Below are 20,153 nucleotides of genomic sequence, written 5' to 3' on the forward strand. Positions count from 1 at the left end.
AAGGCATCTGCACAAACAGCCTTCACTGCTTTTTAAAGGTAAGCTACACAATTTGTCTTTCATTAAGAGCTGTTGTGCAGTTTTGTGATTTGCAGCCAGCTCAACTGAGCTTCCAGAGTGTGTACTTCTATTTTGAGATCTTGTCAATAAACAAATAAGACATATGCTTCAGTGAGTCATCTGAGCAGAGCAAACTATCACAAGGATCAGTTGACCTGTACTTCCTTCCTGCTACTGAATCTTTCTCTACCTTTTCTTGTTAGCACAGAGTGTGTCCCTGTACACATGACAAAACAGAAAAGCCAGGGATGGGAAGACAAGGTCTCTTTCATCCATATGGGTTTATTTGTGTTCTGCTGGCACTGTTATAGTCATACAGTAACCAACAGAAATTTTTAGTTTTATTATCACTTCTAAAAAGAGACAGAAATGTGAAAATTGAAGCCAGAAGGTTTGTATCACAGGATTAATTAGGCAGGGCCAAGTGGAGTCACACTCCTCCTGGCAGTGAGTGCCTCAAGAAGGTGCCTGCCTTCAATTACGGAGTGCACAAAGCAATTAAAAACCCTGTTTCTTTTTCCTGAGGTGTTACTTTTTACTTGAGAAATCTTTTTTTTTTTTTTTTTTTTTTTCATTTTTAAATTCTCTGGAGATCTGAACTGGTTTGAGGTGTAATCTACTAGGGTAAATATTCATGAAAAAATGATTTAGCCGGAACCTAAGTGCAATAGGTTTAAAATAAACCTGAAAGGAATGAACAGTGTGTTTCTTGGCTGAAATTTTTAGCCATTTCTTTTAATACACACACACAATCAAAAAAGACCAGATAATTAAGAACCCAGACATTATGGATCTCCAGGAAAGACTTTTGCCACCGGTACATTTGAATCAAATCAGCCAGTCACTCTATGAATTTCCTTAAGCCATACAGCGCTCTTGATTAACCTTTTCCTCAGTACTTTATATGGATACATGAAAGTGTCTGAATGGCAGGGTTGTGTGCACATGAGGGTTTTAAACAGATGTTTCAGGCAGCCGTATTCTGTAGCTCACTGGTAATTAGTACTCTGTTTCAACTGTACCTAGTTTACAGGATGTGGTAGCCTTTCTCTGGATTTATGAACCTCTTTATTCTCCTGGTGTTACCAAGAACTCTACCACTGTCACTGACTGACTGTACCAGGACTTGACATCTGCTTTTGTGCAGCTGGACCTGCACTTTAATGCTTCTGCCACATTCCTTTCAAACACCCAGCTAACTCCTTCCTCTCCTGTTATTTCCCATGACAGATAAATAATTCAAAATATGATATGAAGTATGGTGTATATCTGGTTTGAATAGTGCTCTATCAAGAGGTGTTTCAGCTATAGGAATGACCTCATACTTCCTGTTGAGTAGAGAGAAGCAAAAAGATATTTAAATCAATAGAATAAGGGAGCCATAGAGATGGGTATTGCAGTGCATGTGAATTTTCTTCACAGGTATTATGTGACAAAAACTGTATGACAGGACGATATAAGGAGGTAAATAATGATCATTGGTTTATTACTGTTTCTAACATTGGAATGCCTATATTCCCGTGTTTCCTCATCAGTGCTGTCTAAGAAGTAATTGTATTTTTGAACAAAAAGTACTGGGTAATGGAGATCTTTTCTTCCATTGTGCACTTTAGTTTTATTATTCCCTAGTTTAAATATAACTCACAGAAGAATGAGAAAATTCTTTATAAAGGTCATTAAATAAATGCTGCTGGAACAAATCATTAAACAGGATCATCACTAAAATGGGAAGTTATGCATATGGAACACTTTTACTTGTAGTACAGATTAAACAGTTGGCAAAATAAAGCTTTAGATTGCCAGACATTATGTGTCACTAGAAATCAATTCTGACAGATTTTATTGAGGCTTTTACCCATATTATTGCTGCTATATTTTTTTCAGTTAAAAAAAAAAGAGGAAGAGGGTTGACTTTTTCATTACAGGCCAGCCCATTCGGCAAAGGCTATCCTGTCACATGGCACTCTCTTATACACATTTTTGATTTAATATGGATAGCATGTTTATCAGTGGCAAATGTCAAGATGACAATAGTTTCACATTTCTGAGCCATTGCCAGAAGAACTTTGACACATTCTCTTATTGTTATTTCAGGACATTTTAAAAAGTTTCATCAGTTCCACCACACACATAAAACAAAACACAGCAAACATTTTTTCTTTCTTTTCCAAAGTTATTTTTTTCATTTAGTTTATGAACCTTCAGTAACTATTTCTTAAAATTAACTGGCAATTGGGAAATAGTACAGCAATATTCTTTCACTCTATCTAATGTCTTGTCACAAGCATAAAACCATAAAATTAGTCACAGTGGATTTTGAAGTTAGACTGTCGTTTTATCTACATATTATCTACATGTTGTTGTCTTCACAAACTCCTACAGGTTCATACATGCAAAGTTATAGAATCACAGAATATGCTTAGTTGGAAGGGACCCATGAGGATCATTGAGTTCAATCCTTAGCCCTGCACAGGACTATCCCCAAGAGTCACACCATGTTCCTGTGAGTATCAACCAAATGCTTCTTGAACTCTGTCAGGCTTGGTGCTGTGATCACTTCCCTGAGGAACCTGTTCCAGAGCTCAGTCACACTCTGAGGGAAGAACCTTTTTCTAATATCCAACCTAAACCTCCCCTGAAACAACTTCAGGCCATTCCCTTGGGTCCTGTCACTGTTGCCCATAGAGAAGTCCCTGCTCCTCCTCTTCCCCTCATAAAGAAGTTGTAACCACAATGAGGTCTCTGCTCAGTCTCTTCTTCTCCAGCCTGAACAGATCAAGTAATCTCAGCCTCTCCTCATAGAGCTTCCCCTCAAGGCCCTTCGCCATCTTTGTTGCCCTCCTTTAGACACTCTCTAATAGCTTAATATCTTTCTTACGTTGTGGTGGCCAAAACTGCACGCAATATTCAAGGTGAGGCTGCACCATTGCAGAGAAGAGCAGGACAGTCCTCTCCCTTGCCTGGCTGGCGATGCTGTGCCTGATGGTCCTGGACATGGTTGGCCCTCCTGGCAGCCAGGGCACTGCTGACTCATGTTCAACTTGCCACTGACCAGGACCCACAGGTCACTTTCCGTGGCACTGCTTTCCAGCATCTCATTCCCCAGTCTGTACAGACATCTGGGGTTACTCTGTCCCAGGTGTAGAATCTATCACTTCCCCTTTGCTGAACTTCATATGGCTGGTGATTGCCCAGTCCTCTAATTTGTCAAGGTCTCTCTGCAGGGCCTCCCTGCCTTCATGGGAGTCAACAGCCCCTCCCAGTTTTGTATCATCTGCAAACTTGCTTAGTATCCCTTCCAGTCCTGCATCCAAGTAATTTCTGAAGATGTTGAAAAGCACAGGACCTAAGAGGGAGCTCCGTGGAACCCCACTAGTGACAGGTCCCCAGTCTGATGTTCCCCCATTCACTATTACCCTCTGTGCTTGACCTGTGAGCAATTGCTCACCCATCACATGATGTGTTTATTCAGCTGTGTGCTGGACTTTTTCTCCAGAGGGATCCTATGAGAGACAGTACTGAAAGCTTTACTGAGATCCAAAAAGATTGCATCAACTGGCTTCATCTGATCAAGTACTTGGGTTACCTTGGAAATCAGGTTTGATAAGCAGGACTTTCCTCTCATGGAGCTGTGCTGGTTGTGACTGATGACTGTGTATCTTTCAGGTATTTTTCAATACCTCCCAGAATAATCTTTGTCATAACTTTACCAGGCACTGAAGTGAGACTGACAGGCCTGTAGTTTCCAGGCTCCTCCTTCTTGCCCTTCTTGAAAACTGGGACAACGTTCACCAGCTTTCTGTCAGCTGGGACCTCTCTAGATTCCCAAGACCACTCAAAAATCATCAAGAGAGGTCGGCTAACCCTTTGAGGATTCTTGGATGAATCCCATCAGGTCCAATAGCTTTGTAGGGATCCAGCTGCAGCAGCAGATCCTGTACAATTTCAGAGTCAACTAGGATCATTCAATCACAGAACTAGTATATAAAATAATACATGGTATTCAGATTGAAAATCTGATTCTGGTATTTATTATCTTTCTTATTGCAAGGATTTTATAGGATTCAGTTGCAACACTTTTAGAAATAACTAGAAAAGATTGTTATATTCTTAGTGCAGCTACCTTGGACCCTGCCACCACAAGATATGTCTGAGGCCAGAAGATTTTAGGTCTTCTACAGAAAGAATGAGGTTACATAGTTAGCAAAAAGACTTATAATAATGACTCAAACAACACCAAAGAATTAAAAGCTTTGCAAGTGTTTTAGGATATTCACTAGCAAATAGCAAGCTAAAAAATAGGTGGTGGTTCCTCTATCAGTGACTTTATTCACCACTGCAGGTGGGTCAAGAGTGAGCTGAATATGTTGTGTTTCAACCACTAACATTTAAACTTGTCTTTAAAAAGTATCTCTGTACTTAGAACTGAGGCTCCAAGATCAGTCCTGCTGGCTTTAAGAAATAAGAAACACATTTTTTAGGTATCCTGCTTACTTTTGATGATCTTTCATCCTCTCCTTAAATTTTCTTTATTTTGTCTTTAAAACAAGTTCAGAAGGTTCATTTGGTTAAGATAGGAATGAAGGATAAAGACAAAATCGTTAAAATTCTAACTTTGCTTGGTCTCTCTGGTGCAGGCAAAGGGATGAAGTCTGGAGTAAACAAAGATGTTATCAAACTTCCTGTGAAGCCTCATATTAAAGAGATATTATAAGAAAAATAGTTAGGGACAAAAACTTAATACAGAAACCAAACAGAAAGTGAAACTTTTCAGAACTCAATTCACATTTTGATTGAGAGTTCATACTTATTTATTGTGATATTTTCCTGGATGTTAAGATTATATGGATGCTCTCCCTACACATTGCACAGACCACAGGAATTACAAAAGTGCAGTTTGACAGGCTAGACCTTGCTGTGCTGGTGCAAGGCACTGACTTGAGCCCTGCTGGGAGTTAAACTCCTCTGTGAGAACACTTTGACTGGAACAGGGAATGGAGGCATTGCTCCATTATTACATATGTCTTTCTGTTATGCTTAATATAAATATACATTTACAGGATATGCATTTATCTATTTAAAGGAAAAGATATTTTTCTTTTGAATAATGTTAACAAAATCAGGATTCATATAGTAATTTGGTTCATTTGCATGTAGATGAACTTTATACAGATCTGTCATGATAATTTTCTTAAGAAACTTTTTGGTTTTTTTAGGTAGTAACAATGTTGGTCATATTTAACAGTTGATATGTTTCAAGTAGGAGCTCTGCATGTGGTCATGAGTGAAAAAATGGATGCAAAGTAGAAGTTAGAGGTGTGAGACTGTTCAATGGGAGATTCTCCCAGGCTCTTTTATTTCAAATAGTGATAAACATTAACTGAACTATAGATCCCTAATAATAAAAGAAAGATGCAATATTGGAAACACAGAGGTTCAACTGAAGATTTATAGAGATGTAAGGCAGGTAGAACTGCAAGGTGCTCTGCTCAAAGCAATTTTTTGGAGATGTAATCAATGTGCTCCTTGTCATTTTAGGGGCTATTTAGAATAAAACCATTGCATTTTTATCCTTCCTGTTATAATTATTTTCTGAGAATAAAACTCAATCTTGACTTGAGGTATATGTATCATATCACTTAAAGGTCATTATGGGCCAAGAATTACCCTCTTTGTGTGTGAAGAACATCAAAGTTTTGATTACTTTCAAAAAGATTTGTCAGATCTTCCCTTGCATAACAGCTTTTTTTCCTGCCTTTTTTTTTTTTTTTTATTAAGAAAATAGGAGTTTGTGCTGAGCTACAGACAGAGTCACCTAAGAAGGTATTTAATAAATCACATAACAGAGTAAGGCCAGATTAGATAATTTATTGTAAAATTAGGTCAGTTTCAGAATATTATCCTGTTTCAGAAATATTTGTATTGAGACAATAAGATTTGACATCTCTACCTACCAGAAAATTGGGGGGACCTATTCTCCATGGGAAATCTCAGTGGTGCTTTTGCAAGACATGCAGCTTTAAGGATCTTTCTACTTATTTCACTGGGCTTTAATGCAAAGATTGGTCAGGACATTTTAGTAACAAATTTTTCAAAGCATAATGACTTTCTCACTGCTCATTTTTACAGTAATAGTTGCAAATAAGTGTAATACAAGCTGCCTTGTACTATCTCATTCTCCATTCTTAATGTAAGTTGATCAATTAAAGAGGTTGGAGGAACATAACTAATCATGGTCGTTTTGATACACATAATCACAATTTAAGGGCTTCATTAACTCTTGAACAAAATATCTAGAAAGATAAATTCTGCATCTTCTGATGAGCATTTCCAGTACCAGCATTTCTCTTATGGGTGAGAGAGCCAGATATAGGCCTTATTAGACTCATAGACAAAATATTTCAATTAATGACAAGGTTTAATAGCGTTTTCAGCTACAGATCTCTAATTACAAGACAGTAAACATGTCTACTACATACTGTTATTGTAGTTTATCCATGTAGTGAAGAGATATTTACATGTTCTTAGTTATTTCTAAGGACAAAATTAAGCTTAGCCTGAAAACAGAGCAGATTTTAAATCATCCTAGATCAATCAAAAGGAGTAAAGAAAAATGCCAGAATTATTCAGTTTTTTGATGGATAGGCCAAGTATTTTTTTTTCCCCTGCTTTTGGTTTTTAAGACATTGAGTCAAATCAAATAATTTGTTAATCATCCACTTGTAGGATTGCCTTATAATTTTAAACTAAATGTAAAACTTATGCATGTCTTGTTATCTGTAGAGTCCAGTCAGAGTATGTGTTTCTTCCATCATCTACTCCAATGATCATTTAAGAGTGCAGTCAGAGGTGTTCACCTACTTCAGCCATAGCTCATGATGTTAAGTGGTGACTAACACCACATTTTAAATGTCCATTATCTGTTACCACCAATTTAAATTCTGGGAAAAGTTCCCTTATAAATGAACATCCTTCCTAGGCTTTTGTATAAAATACTACTGTTCTAATAATAATGCAAGTCCATTGTGTTTAATAAATTAAACAGGACTCTCATTCTCCTTTAATAGCAATGCAGGAAGTCCAAAACTTATTCTTAAGCCCTTAAATTTAGAGGAACAATAAAGCAGATGCAAATTCTCAAACATAACAGTATTTCTGGTCAGTTACCTAGAAAACTTCACTAAATGGCCAAGGCAAGAGACCACAGTTTCTAACTGGATCCAAATAGGTCAACACTAGCTAATAAATCTTGGTCAACTGATTGTTCTTTGGTGGGGAATGAACAAATTGTAGTGCCATGAAAAAGAGATCTACAATAAACTAAAACTGTAGCATTGAATGGTTTATTTTCGTATAGTGACTGCATGATGGATTAAAATGTAATAACAACTTTCTCCAAGGTTCTCATCAGAAAAATCAATTTCACTGAGACATGAGGGGTGGTTATTACTGTTTTTAAGCAAAAGCCTTATTGACAGGACTTTGTTTCATTAAAAAAACCATATAAAATTATACTTTGCTAATTAATATCACAAAGTAAAGGTGAGTATTACATTACATATACTTCTTGAAAGGCAATTACAAAGTCTAGTCATGACACACAGAAAATGCCCATGTTACTGGTTTCCACCAATACAAATTTTTAAGATGAAATTTTTGATGTATTTACTCAGTAAAAAAAAAAAAGCAAATACAAACTGCCAAAAGAAACAGGTATTTACAACTCATCTGATACATAGATCTAAATAGAGATCTATTTTTCATAGTTTTAAAAAAAAGACCAGAACAGATTTATGCAAAAAATCTCACCCCAAAACACAGCAACTATAAGTTTTAGATATCTTTTAGAGCAGAGCTGCAATTTTTAGTGGACAGAGGATGAGTTTAAATATTTTCTTCCAGCTATGAAAGTATAGTTACTATTAAACTGTTACTCAAATAATTAATGGGAAAAAAGAAACAATCTTACAAATTCTTTCCACGAGCTGATTTGGGAAAATGTAGAATGATTATCTTTTTGAAGGAAAATGACTATAATAAAGTAAATAAATGTATTTAGTAACCAATTTGAAAAGAACAGAACTTTGAAATATTTTTATGTGGATTAAATTACAAGTACACTTTTAGATATCAAAGAAGATGAAAATGGAGAGATATAATACAAATGTACTTAGGGCAGTCTCAAATGCAAAAAGTATTTTAAAAACCCTGCTTAAAGAGCACAGTAAATGTTTCCATCCCTTATTCATTACCAAGGACTATGATTTCTGAGGCTAACTGACGGCTTGGAAACCCATATAAACAGAACAAATTTAACCAGTATGTACCTATAACCTCAAGGTATAAAAAGAAACATGTTTTCCCTTTTTGCTGTATGTGTTATCTGCAGTTGCAATAGTGTGTTATAGACATTGTAAACTGTGCTCATGGAGCTTTGGACATTGCTGTTTGATGCCTTTTCTTATAATGGTGTGACTGCATTTATAAGTATTACAAATTTGTGTCTTGCTTGATATCATGCAGAGAAATTTTGTCAGAGAGTTTTGTTTCTTATTCTTCATTTGACTCTTGACAGGGCTGAGCAATCTGCCTGGAAAGTGTCAGCTTCAACCAAGTTTTCCTCACACTGGCAATATTTGGATTCTCCTTGGAGCACATTTAAAGCCTGGCTGCTCTTTCTATCCCACTGCCTGGAAAGGTACTAGCTGTGCTGCAGGAAAAGGTCACAAGGCAGAGGACAGGAGCCAGGTCTGGCCCTTTTTTTTTTGACAGTTATACCCTTACCTTCAGTATGAATTGGGTGGTGCTTTTGGTTTCTGACCAGCAAACTCATCTCCCGTCTTGTGGCAGTGTTTTGCTGATGTGAGGCAGATGCAAGAATCAGGATCCCTTTTACAAGGCTGCAGTAGTGGAGGAATTACAGGGAAAGAAGCAACAGGTGTCCACACAGCTGCAATAGTGACATGCTTGACTTTAAGCACAGGCATAATGTCAGTTACTTACAAGCAGTGAATAATAGGCAATGGACATTAGTGTTGTTTACAAGCTACAGAGAAGTTATTTTATTTGTCTTATGAAATAGTTCTGCTTTATTTCAGGGTTTTTTTCTTCTTTTCATGACATTTCATCACTTCTCATTTCCCTCAAATTAGATTGTAAACCAAACTGTTCATTCTTTATTCCAGTCTCACAGAAAATAAAAAGAACAACAAAACCCCCTGCAAAATAAGTATTGCTGGTGACTATATAATGCATAGATTTAAACGTAGTTTATGCATTCTAGTACATAGTTATGATGTATTGGTAGAAATAAACCAAGTAATGTTGACAGCAGAACAAGAATATTGTTTAATGTGTAAATAGATAAAGATAGATATAAAGTTTTGAAAATTATTATTTTCAGATAAAACTTGGATATTTCCTTAATTTTCATCCACAATAGGGAAAATGCAAAGCAGTAGAAGATGAAGCTTCTTAGTGCTAGCATGATTTCATCACTGGTTGTTAATATTTTTACTGGCACTATCTTAGTTTAACTAAAATGTCATTTCCAAACTTCTATTTGTTTATAATTTTTTCTTACTTTTGAAGTCAAGCCCATCTGTACACCTTAAGCCATGTCCCACAAGATCATTCTGTTGCGTGGCAAAGATGTCACTGAAGATTTTCAGAATATCTGAGAATACTTTTGTTCTCTAGACAATTAACAAGCTTTCTTTCTTACCCTGTGACAGTTACAGAAGTACTGAACTTTTCAGAGGCAGAGTAACATGAGCCTTCATTTTATGCATGTGTAATCATTTTATCATGATGTTCTCAAACAGTAACATTTTTCCCTCCTATTCACTTGAACAGTTTCTCTTAGAATTATTTAATGTCAATGCTCATATCAAGCAGAAGATCAGAATAAATACCAGCATTCACCAGTAAATCAGAGAAACAAAATAAAACAAAGAAAAGGTTAAAGTAAACAACAAATGGAAACTCATATTTCAGATTATTTTCTATTTTGCAGATCACTGGCATCTGAAATAAAATTTAAATTTCTCAATTTGCCCTAACGCTTTTGGAAATTTCAGAAAAAAAATGAGGAAAGGGACAGTAAAGATATGAGAATATTGAGATGCAAAAAGAATAACTTATATATAGTTAAAAAACCCAAAAACAAAAAACCCTCTAATATAGTCCACATAAATTGTAGTCTGAACCACCTGTGGTATTCTCTGAACAACTTAACCCTACCTTAGCTTCTTGCACACTGCAAATACAATGATACTGTAGGAATGTTAGCTTCAAAGGTATATATCAGCAACTTGGGACATGGATATTAAAAGTGAAATAGTAACTTTTCTTTTAGCCAAGAAAACTCTCTTCTGGAGCACTCTGCTGATTAACAAAGCTGTCTGTGAAATTCATGATGCCACGAGAAGATCAGAGCAGAAGAGGATAAAATGTCCATTTGGAGATCAGAAAATTTATTTAGCTGGATAGAAAAATGCTTTTCTTCACCGAATAAATGTATTGTGAAATACATTAGAACTGAGTTATATTCTGCAAGCACAGTCTTTTTTTAAAATACCAATTAGTATTTAGTTTTTAATTGCACATCAGTATAACTCTTCGAGAATGTGTATGAATGAGCAGGCTTATGGAAATTTGAGAGAGATACTAAAGACCATCACTTTTCTGATAGATTTTTTTTTTGAATCATATACAAAGTCCTCAAAAATTGGAGAGTATTAGAAGTATCTGTCTCCTCCTTTTAAACTACTGTGGTTGAGGCAGTGATTAGAGATGGACAAAAGAGTTTCTTTTGCTTGCAATACAAAGCACTTGCTAGGGGCAATTTTACTTCCATGGTTCATCTACATATCGGCACCATCTTGGTAGGTGCTACAAATATGTCTGTTGGAACAGATCAAAAAACTGCTCCTTGGTGAAGTCTAGCACAAGTATGATGTAGTTTCTTCTCTCCCTTGCAAACCCTTTAAGTTGAAATCAACCCTGTAAGTTTAGGCAAAGTTTAGGACCCACTCAAAGATAATTCTTAAAAATAAAAGCACAACAGTCGGCTGTCAATAATATTTCTAAGAACTGCATCTAAAATTACAACTTACTTTCTTAGGCCCTAACTAGTATACACTTTTATTGCTTGAGATTTTAAATATTTATTTTATTCAACAAACTTGCATATAGCAGACCTTGAAATAGGGCTGGAAAGTCTAGAAACAGTACAGTGGAGACAACATTACGTGCACATATATGTTACATTATGTGCATGTATATGTTATTAATTCTGACACTATTTTTCATTATACAGTCAAATCCAGTCTACCATGGGCAGGGCTCTGTGTAGAAGAGGACCAGCTGTATCCCCTTGCAACAAAACATCCCCCATCCCAGTCATTGGATGGGTGGGACTCGTCTTTCGCTGCTTCCCTATTAAACACGGGAGAAACAAAGCACTGCTGACAGAAAGCTAGTGATGGAGTACTGACCTTCAATGCTGAGTGAGAAAACTAGGCAGACCTACGGCTCTGAAAATTAATAGAGCTGTTTTTTTGTAACAAATGATATTTCATAACTGCAGCCAAACTACAAAATCCTCTAAGTCTACATCTTCTCTGGCACTGCCTTGTGTGCTTTTATGGCTTTTGGAGACAATTGTTTATGATCCTTTTTTAATGACACTGACAAAACCTGGTGGCTTTGGAGTTTTCTTTGCCTCGTGGTGGATGTTATAGAAGGCTCTCTATCCTTAAATGTGTCTTCCTACAAATTAGGTATGTTATCAGTTCCAATAAAAGCCTAAAGCGAATCTACTTTCTAACCAAGAAAAGAACCTCCATTTAAAGTACTGCAAAATTTTGAGAAGAGGTCTCTGTACATGAAAAGGGTGAAACCTTGAACATAAAATGCAAGTTGCTGTTGGGAGGCCTGAGTGATAGATTTTGGCTGAACCCCAAAGTAAATGAAGGCATTTTCTCTTTTGTTGATTTTAGAGCACAAGGACCCAGTTCAGAGACTAGTTAAAAGATCCTTACCAGTCTCAGGATAGGAAAAATGATTACATGTGCCAGGATCATCGAATGTTCAGGTGATTTGGTACCTTAAGGTTTGTTTAGAGTTGTTTTTCTGGGCTAGCGGTGCAACACCGCCTAGTCTTCTAGAAAATGGATGAAATAAGGGATGCAAACTTTGCAATATTCTATAAGGCTCAAGAGATGTTCTAAATGCAAAATAAATATAAACCACTATTGCTATAAAAGAAATAAATATGTTTATCTGTAGTGATCTTCAAGACCTTTGCATAATAAAATTGTAGTAAAATGAGCTAACTCTGGAACACAGTGGCTCAATCTTGGTTACACACATGCTGAGCTTTATGTAAATAAATCTGCAAGAATTTTAATGACAGTGTCTGTTCTGGAGAATAGAATTTTTTTAATTTTATTTGATCAGTGTTGGAGAGTATAAAATCTCAGAACTATTATTTTCTATTAACTGTATCTGGCATTGGCATAAACAGTCAACTTTGCCAAACAGTTGAGTGGGTAAAAAGTAAGAAAAAGAAAAGTGTTTTTTAAACTTAGCTAAAAACTTAAAAATCCATATATAAAAGTCTCACTTATTTGTACCTATTTGTTTTAAAATATTTTATAAAGCCAAAATCCTTTTGATATTGTTCAGCTAATAAAAATAATAAAATCTCACACATGTAAGACTTTGAAGGTCTGGCTCATCACAATTTTAATTGTAAATCCCAGGAAATGCAGAATATGAAAATTAAATTAGGAAGTGCTCAATGGATTGCAGAGTAGTAAATTTTATTAAATTTCTTTACAAAATAACATTTGGAAAATAATTTAATAAAAAGCTGTATGTGCCTTACTAAGAAACAATGAAAAAGGTTCAAGCAATTTTTAGTATATCTAGAATACTTTTGCAATGCCTGTGGTCTTAAGCAAACTGCAGTTCAAGCAAATGTGAATTGATCTAAATCTATGTACCTTTAATCTAATATGTAATTTATGTATTGATTACTGAAAATATAATTTATGACAAACCACATCATGATTCTTTAAAGCTATCTTATATGGGCACTCTTTGTGATAATGTAGAAAATTGTTAACTTTTTTGGAGAGTTGCAAGCTAATGTTTGCCCAGACAACACATTTAATTTCAAAAATGTAGAGACATGTAGTATACTTGGCAACACATTTGCTGTTTACCTAGGAATAACTCTGCAACATTAGATCTTATTGCTGAAATATATGAGACTTGTGTTATTTGGACAAATAGGGTGAAGATTTCTGGTTTGATGCTAACACAATATTAAACCTGAATTTAATCACATTGGTCAAATCAATACTGCTGTATTGTCTTTCCTATTGCAGTTTAATGAAAGACAACAATGACACCAATATGTCAATCTTCCTTTCAGGATAGTTATTATCCTATAGGGCAGTTGCAATGTCCTCAGAGCTAGACCTCCAAATCCTCCTAACCCAAAATCCATTCCACTACCAATCTGTGGCAGTATTTTTCTAAGTCACATTGTCACGTGAGCCTACTGAGTCAACAGTACAAATATTTTTGACAAAATTTTTCTACCAGACAAAAATTATGGTGTTGAATATCAAAATCCCACTTTGTTTCTACAGTTCATACTGTTCAGTATAAGCCATTCAGAGTCCTTTAGCTCTTGTTCATGAAACAGCTGGAACACTGCTTGTATTGATCCCCTTGATTAATTTAATTCATATGACTAATAATATTAAGAGCAGACAGTTGCTCAATACAACATTATTTGTAACACTTTCAATGCATACACACAGTTTGTGAAATATTAAAAGTTAAAAAAAAAGGAAGAAAAACTCCTGTCTTAAATCATATAAAATCTTTTTTTTTAAGTCCTCTGACATTACCAAGAACAAGAATAGCACGTGAGACATCTTTCAGATATCTTCATGAACTCAGCGATAGTTCTGAGTTGAGGACATTGATGTCATCAACTGAGAAGAGTGTCTCACCCAGAGGACTCTCTCCTTACTGTCCTATTGCCTTACTTAATAGCCTGAATGCTTCTCTTTAAATAAGCAAGTTGCCTTACATTCCTGAGGATCAGCAGATAGTACAGGAAGGCTTTTATTTCATGCCTCATTTCTTTCAATATCCTTGGAATGACTTACTTCACTCACATTCTCCTGGCAGTTGTGGAAAAAGAAGAGAGTTGCAAATTAATTGTTATTTCCTGTATGTGCGTGCACAGGTGTAAACATCCTAGCAAAAGGAATACAGCACGAATTTTTAGCAACAAATATTTCAGTGATGAAAATGGTTATCTTATCTAATTAGCCTACATTTGGCCACTCCACTCATATGGACTGAGGGCTGCTGAGGGGGAGTTTTAGTCTGTATGAATGTGATTCAAAGAAAAATACTACTGATTTAGTTAGGGTTAATTGACTGGTCATGAAGGAGGAAGGTTGCCTGCCTTCCATGTCCTGGAAAGACCAACATGTATCTCCTTTCTGAGACAGAGCTGAATTACCTTTGTGTCACTCAGTGGATATCTATGTGACATTTAACAATGCTTGTCCAAGCATCAAGATGTTTTGAATGTAAGGTCCCCTCTCTCAAATGCAAAAGGGTACATATATGATATATGCTAATCACATTTCTACCATGGATCTGTGAAATCACTAATTTTTTTGTGAAAAATACAGGAGTTTTACAAGAAAATCTATTGCCCACTAGTGAAATTTTCTTCACCTTAATATAGTGACATGTAAATCCAAAACATTTGGAATAGTTCAGTTTTCAGATTTTATTTTAAGAATCCTACCTGAATTCTAGAAGATACAGGTATCCATTAAAAAATTAATAAATTAAATCACTCCATAACTTTCTGTAATATAAAGTGTAATATTAATCAGTCAATAAATATAAATAATACAGGCACTGAAGAGTTTCACAATAAGTTTAAATTTAGAAACTCACATCTTTTTGCTTTAAATAACTTTCAGTCATAGTCTGTTTTTCCCTCCAGCAGTCCATCATAGCTTTCCATTTTTATGAATGGTGGACTGTGGCACCCAAACCCACATCTTCTTCATAGTAAATATTGCTTCAGTGCCAAGACCCTTCTATTGTTGAAGAAGCAGAGGTTCCTTTGGGAAGTGGCATTCCTGACAAAAGTTTCCGCTCAATTCAGCTCATTCAAAAAATTAAAAAGCATGATAAAAGGGTCAAAAGCTATTATGCCTATCTAAGTGTGTCACCATCCTTGGTGCAGGTAAGAGGTTGGATATGGTAACTATCTGTTGCCTTTTCTTTCATGCAGGTGTAAGCTCACCAAAGGTAAGCAGATGTGAGTTCTGTACATAAAACTGCAAAGCTGCAACTCAAGGGATGTTGCTCTTATACTGCATGTTAGACTTCAACAATAACATTCTGACAATGTTCAGTCCATAGGGTAGGGCAATAGACAGGGGAGGTAGAGTAAAACTCATTTTCCTACAACATCATTGCATGACACATCTAGAGTTAACTGCAGTGTGTAGTCTCAGCCTTTCGGCTTTGGCTACAAATTAACAACTCCCCTTGGAGAAAAACCCATAAGGAAAGAATAATTAAAAGCAAGCAAAACAACCCCAACAAAACAAAACAAAACAAACATGCAAAAAACCCCACCTCAAAACCCAACGAAACAAAAAAAGGCAGGCAAAATGTAGAACAGAACCACCCTGTTTCTTCTTTGTCTCTTCTTCAGTCTTTCACATCCCTTAGTATTCTGTGTTGAAACCAGAATCAACTATGCAGGATTTATGGTGATGTTACTCTCCTGATAAAGTATTATACAGGCTGTGGCAACAATCTAGGGCTCAGCAGGGAAGCTGTGAGACAGCTATTTTTGTAATGTTTAAAATTATACTAAATTAATAAAAATAAAATCTCCTGCTGGGCTTCCAGTTTTAAATAGCACATTGTGGTGTAAATTATCAGAGCATCAGGGTTCTGCTAATTTAGTACATATTATAACACTGAAGACATTAAAAGATCATAGCATTTTTCATTTTAAAAACAACACTCTGTGAACTGGCTGAATAATTTCAATAGTTTGTGCTAGGAATTGCTAATATATGCTCAACGGGATAGAGGGAAATGGGCAAACTGTGTATGATAACTTTTAGAGGTTTGAAGGTATAATTGTTTAGAACTCTGTCAGGGAGGACTCTACCTGTTCCCTGGATTATGACAGTCTAACTTACTAAATTAACACCTCCTAAAATTAGAATGGCTCTTAAAAAATAATAACTATATTTAATCTTTTATTAAAGCAAGATGTTATATTTCCTAATAAAGAAAAAAAAGAGACTGCTTTAGAATTAGAGAACTTCCTTTGTCTCATACTTGTCTAGAAAGCTTCTGCATAGTAGTGCTAAAAGCCCTACCCCAAAGCATATATTAGGTTAGAGAGTCACCAAGCATCTGCCTTTTCAAGTCATCTAGGAAGCACCTACTAACTTAACTTACAGAGAAGGCATGGGCTGAAAACGTTTAGTCAGATACTGGGAAGCACGAAGTATGAATGAGTGTGCAAGACCAAGACCTAAGCAGAATTAAGGAGGAAGGTGGTGACACAAGTTCCCAGAGAAACAATGTTAAAAATAAGAATGTCCACTTGACAGCAAACCTACGTACTGACACCTTAGATATTTTTCCAGTCTTTTTACTACTCAAAACCTCTTGTGACCATTCAGCCCTGGCAGAAAAGGATCAGAGTAATGGCAAGAGAAATGGGCCACTGGAAACCAAAATATCTAACATACTTTGACAAAATCAGACAGATGGATAACAGTATTAGCACCACCCATGGGTGGAGTTATGCCCAGAATAATGACAACAGGATGTTTATAGGGAAAGTTCAGGCAAGAAAACAGGCTGAGACATCTTTTCCTTATACTGTTTTTTTCTCACTAAGGTTTTATAATGCCAGAAGCTGTGTTTGAAAGCATGGAAGACTTATGATTACTCTTGCTAGCATTTGTGTTTTCTCTTGCCAGACTATTTATTTTCAAAAGCACTGCTGGTTAAGTAAATAAAAGACAATATAATTTTGGCAATTACTATGTTTACAGGGAGCTGGAACAAGGTGAAAGTCATTGGCATTCTTGTTGAGCTAGCTGATAAAATGTGACCTGAAATAATGTGTTACTAGTGAAGTCATGCAAAAAATCCTTAGACTCAATACACTGAGATCATGTCCTCCTTCTGAAGGGAGTAGGATTCATACTATGCTGTGGCAGTCTAATATGTCTGTATCATAAAATACTGAACAAGCAAATAGAAGCAAGATAACTGCAACTTCTCGGGATGCATTTTAGACAGCAGTTTATAAAAACTGACACTCAAAGTAGCTCACCTTTTTTAGACACCTTTGTTTTGGAAAAAAAAAGCTCTTTTGAAGCCCAATTGAGTAGTTCCTTGCTGACTCACTTTAGTTTTAATAAAGGGTGAGTTGATTTAGGACACCATTGAATTTGAAAATGGAAAATCATAAAATTGAAATCACTGTTTTCAGTGACTGTAATTCAGAAAACTGACCAAGATCTTTACAACATTTTTTTTTTATAAGAAACTGACAATTTCTCAAAGCCAGATTTTTTACAGAAATTGCAATGTTTGGATAAAAGCTTGGATAATGGGGACTCATTGATTAGCAACACCCCCCTTTCCACCTATCTTGTGGCATCTTAGAGGCCCACTTGGCACCTGGGAGAACAGCAACTGAATTTTTCATTTTCAAAATTATTCAAAATTGTTCAAACCTGGGTTTTCAAAGTAATATGTCAGTCATGATCTTTGTCCATACTGGATTCAGAAGCTGATATGAATGTTAATCTGTGAGTACATGAAAGAGCCCTACTTGATTTTCATTTTTTACTAAACTTCCAAACCCAACTTTTCTTTGTGAAATCAAATTCTGATTTAGTAGCCAACATCAGCTCTCGAGTCAGGAAATTATACAGAAACTCCCAATTTTTGGGACTTCAATTGCTTTGGTTGTGGGTACTGTCTTCTCCCACTTGTGATTTTTGCTTATGGAGATGATAGTCTTTGTGCCTCAAAACCTCTCCTTCCTACTACTCTCTTATGCAGTTCTTGTCATTACTTTGGGTATAAGTGGAACATAAACATAAAATATGTCCTTGTAAAGAGAGAAGGACAGTCTTCTGTATTTTCTTCAATCACAAATACTCAAATATTCACAGTCTTGGCTGGGGAAATGCACAGATACATGGAGGAAACAATTGGCATCATACCTTACATACTGGAATAACCCGTGTTATGATATATTTTTGTCTCTGTAGAATCTAACATGGTTCTAAAAAGACCTTTAGCTCAGATCTGTCCAACAAAGCTTTGTGTTGGAGGGTTCTGTCCCCCCCACAGTCTGGTTGTCTGAGTCTTCACCATTATTCTGAAGTACTTTTTTATTCTCATTTCCAACTCTTTTTCCTCGCTATTTCATTCCTTCTGCTGGCTTGTATTCATATGGATTTTTTTAAACTGTTATTAATTACAGATGATGTTTCTTCTTCACACTTGACCGCAAAACCAGACTGAAATGGACATTTATTGAATGGAGATGCAATGTAGTGCACTACTAGTTCACATGCTGCTCAGGCAGATTTTGAGGCCTTCCTTCCCCCTCTGCTGATCCATAATTTATTAAGCTCAGCAGCTCTGTCAAAAAACTGAAACTATAGCTCAGCAGCACTAAGTGCCACTTCCATCATTAAAACTGATCCATGCTCCCTTGATGCAACCTAACCAGGAAGTTACATGATCAACAAAGAATTCATATGGTCCCTAAGACAAATAGCTTCGACCAATCTAACTCTTCCAAAAACTAAATAAATACAAAATTGTAAACAACAGCAGAGAACATTAGCATATCCCAGGACTGTGAGTATGTCTGTTTATTTAAGGGATGATGAAAATATTGGGAGGAACATGAAAGTGTCCACAATTTACCATTTAGAGAAGAACATTCATTCAAGACAACACCTTTGTCACAAGGAGTCTGAGATAGATGAGTGGTGTTAAGAAAATACACAGAATTCTGGAGAGTCCATTGTTCTAGAGAAAAGCAGGAATAAGGTTGCAAAATGAATTTGCAGATGCTATGTAGAACTACAATCTTCCTGGAGGTAGATTTGCATGAGATATTTATGTCTATGTAATAAAGCACAGCAAAACACAGTTCATGTCTTTTGTAAAGTGAATAAGAAACAGTTCATTTGTGAGAAACAAGTACAGGGCTCATAAGATTATTGCTGCTGGCATGTTAGAAGTAAGAATAAAACATTTAAATAGAGCATAGGTAGTAAAATGCTGTGGAAATCTGAGCCAGTCCAGGCATGTTGCGCTACCTCTAGAACCTGTTTCCAAAAGACAGATGTTTGCAGAGTTCTGGCCAAGCCTCTGATGAACCCAAAGCCTTGGAGCGTGGTCATAAAAATGAGTACTTGCTTTCTATATAGGGATATACAGGAGGGAAAATGTCTACTCTTCACTGAAGTTTCAGAAATAGGAAAGAGATGAAGTAGACTGAATATTAAAGGTCACTTTTCACATTAGAGAGATGTCACCTCTGGAATTCCACAAAAAAACAGTAAGAAATTAGATGAGCTGAAATCAGAATTCTATGTAAGTAACAAAACTTTGGAACATAGCTATAAAACTTCATTGGAGCATCACAGTTTTGTCTTCTGTTCATGCAGGTTCAAATCCACAAAAGTAGGAAATGCAAGCACAGTAGAAGCAGAAATAAAATTTGAGTGACTAGGTTATTAAAATAGTAAATTACAATACTCTGCTCATAGCATATATTCACAAAACAAATACTTTTACCATTTGTTAGAAATGCATATGCTCAAACAAAAATATAATAAAGGAAAAATCTCATCGAGTATCTTGATCATGACGATCATAACCAATTCTCTATTCACCATGACAGAAGGAACAATATTCCAGTGGCAAAAAGGTGGGATAGCTAAGCTAACATAGTTGTGTCAAGGATA

This window comes from Myiozetetes cayanensis, unplaced genomic scaffold (genome assembly GCF_022539395.1).
Source record: "Myiozetetes cayanensis isolate MyiCay16 unplaced genomic scaffold, myiCay2020 scf1, whole genome shotgun sequence".
Lineage (NCBI taxonomy): Eukaryota > Metazoa > Chordata > Aves > Passeriformes > Tyrannidae > Myiozetetes > Myiozetetes cayanensis.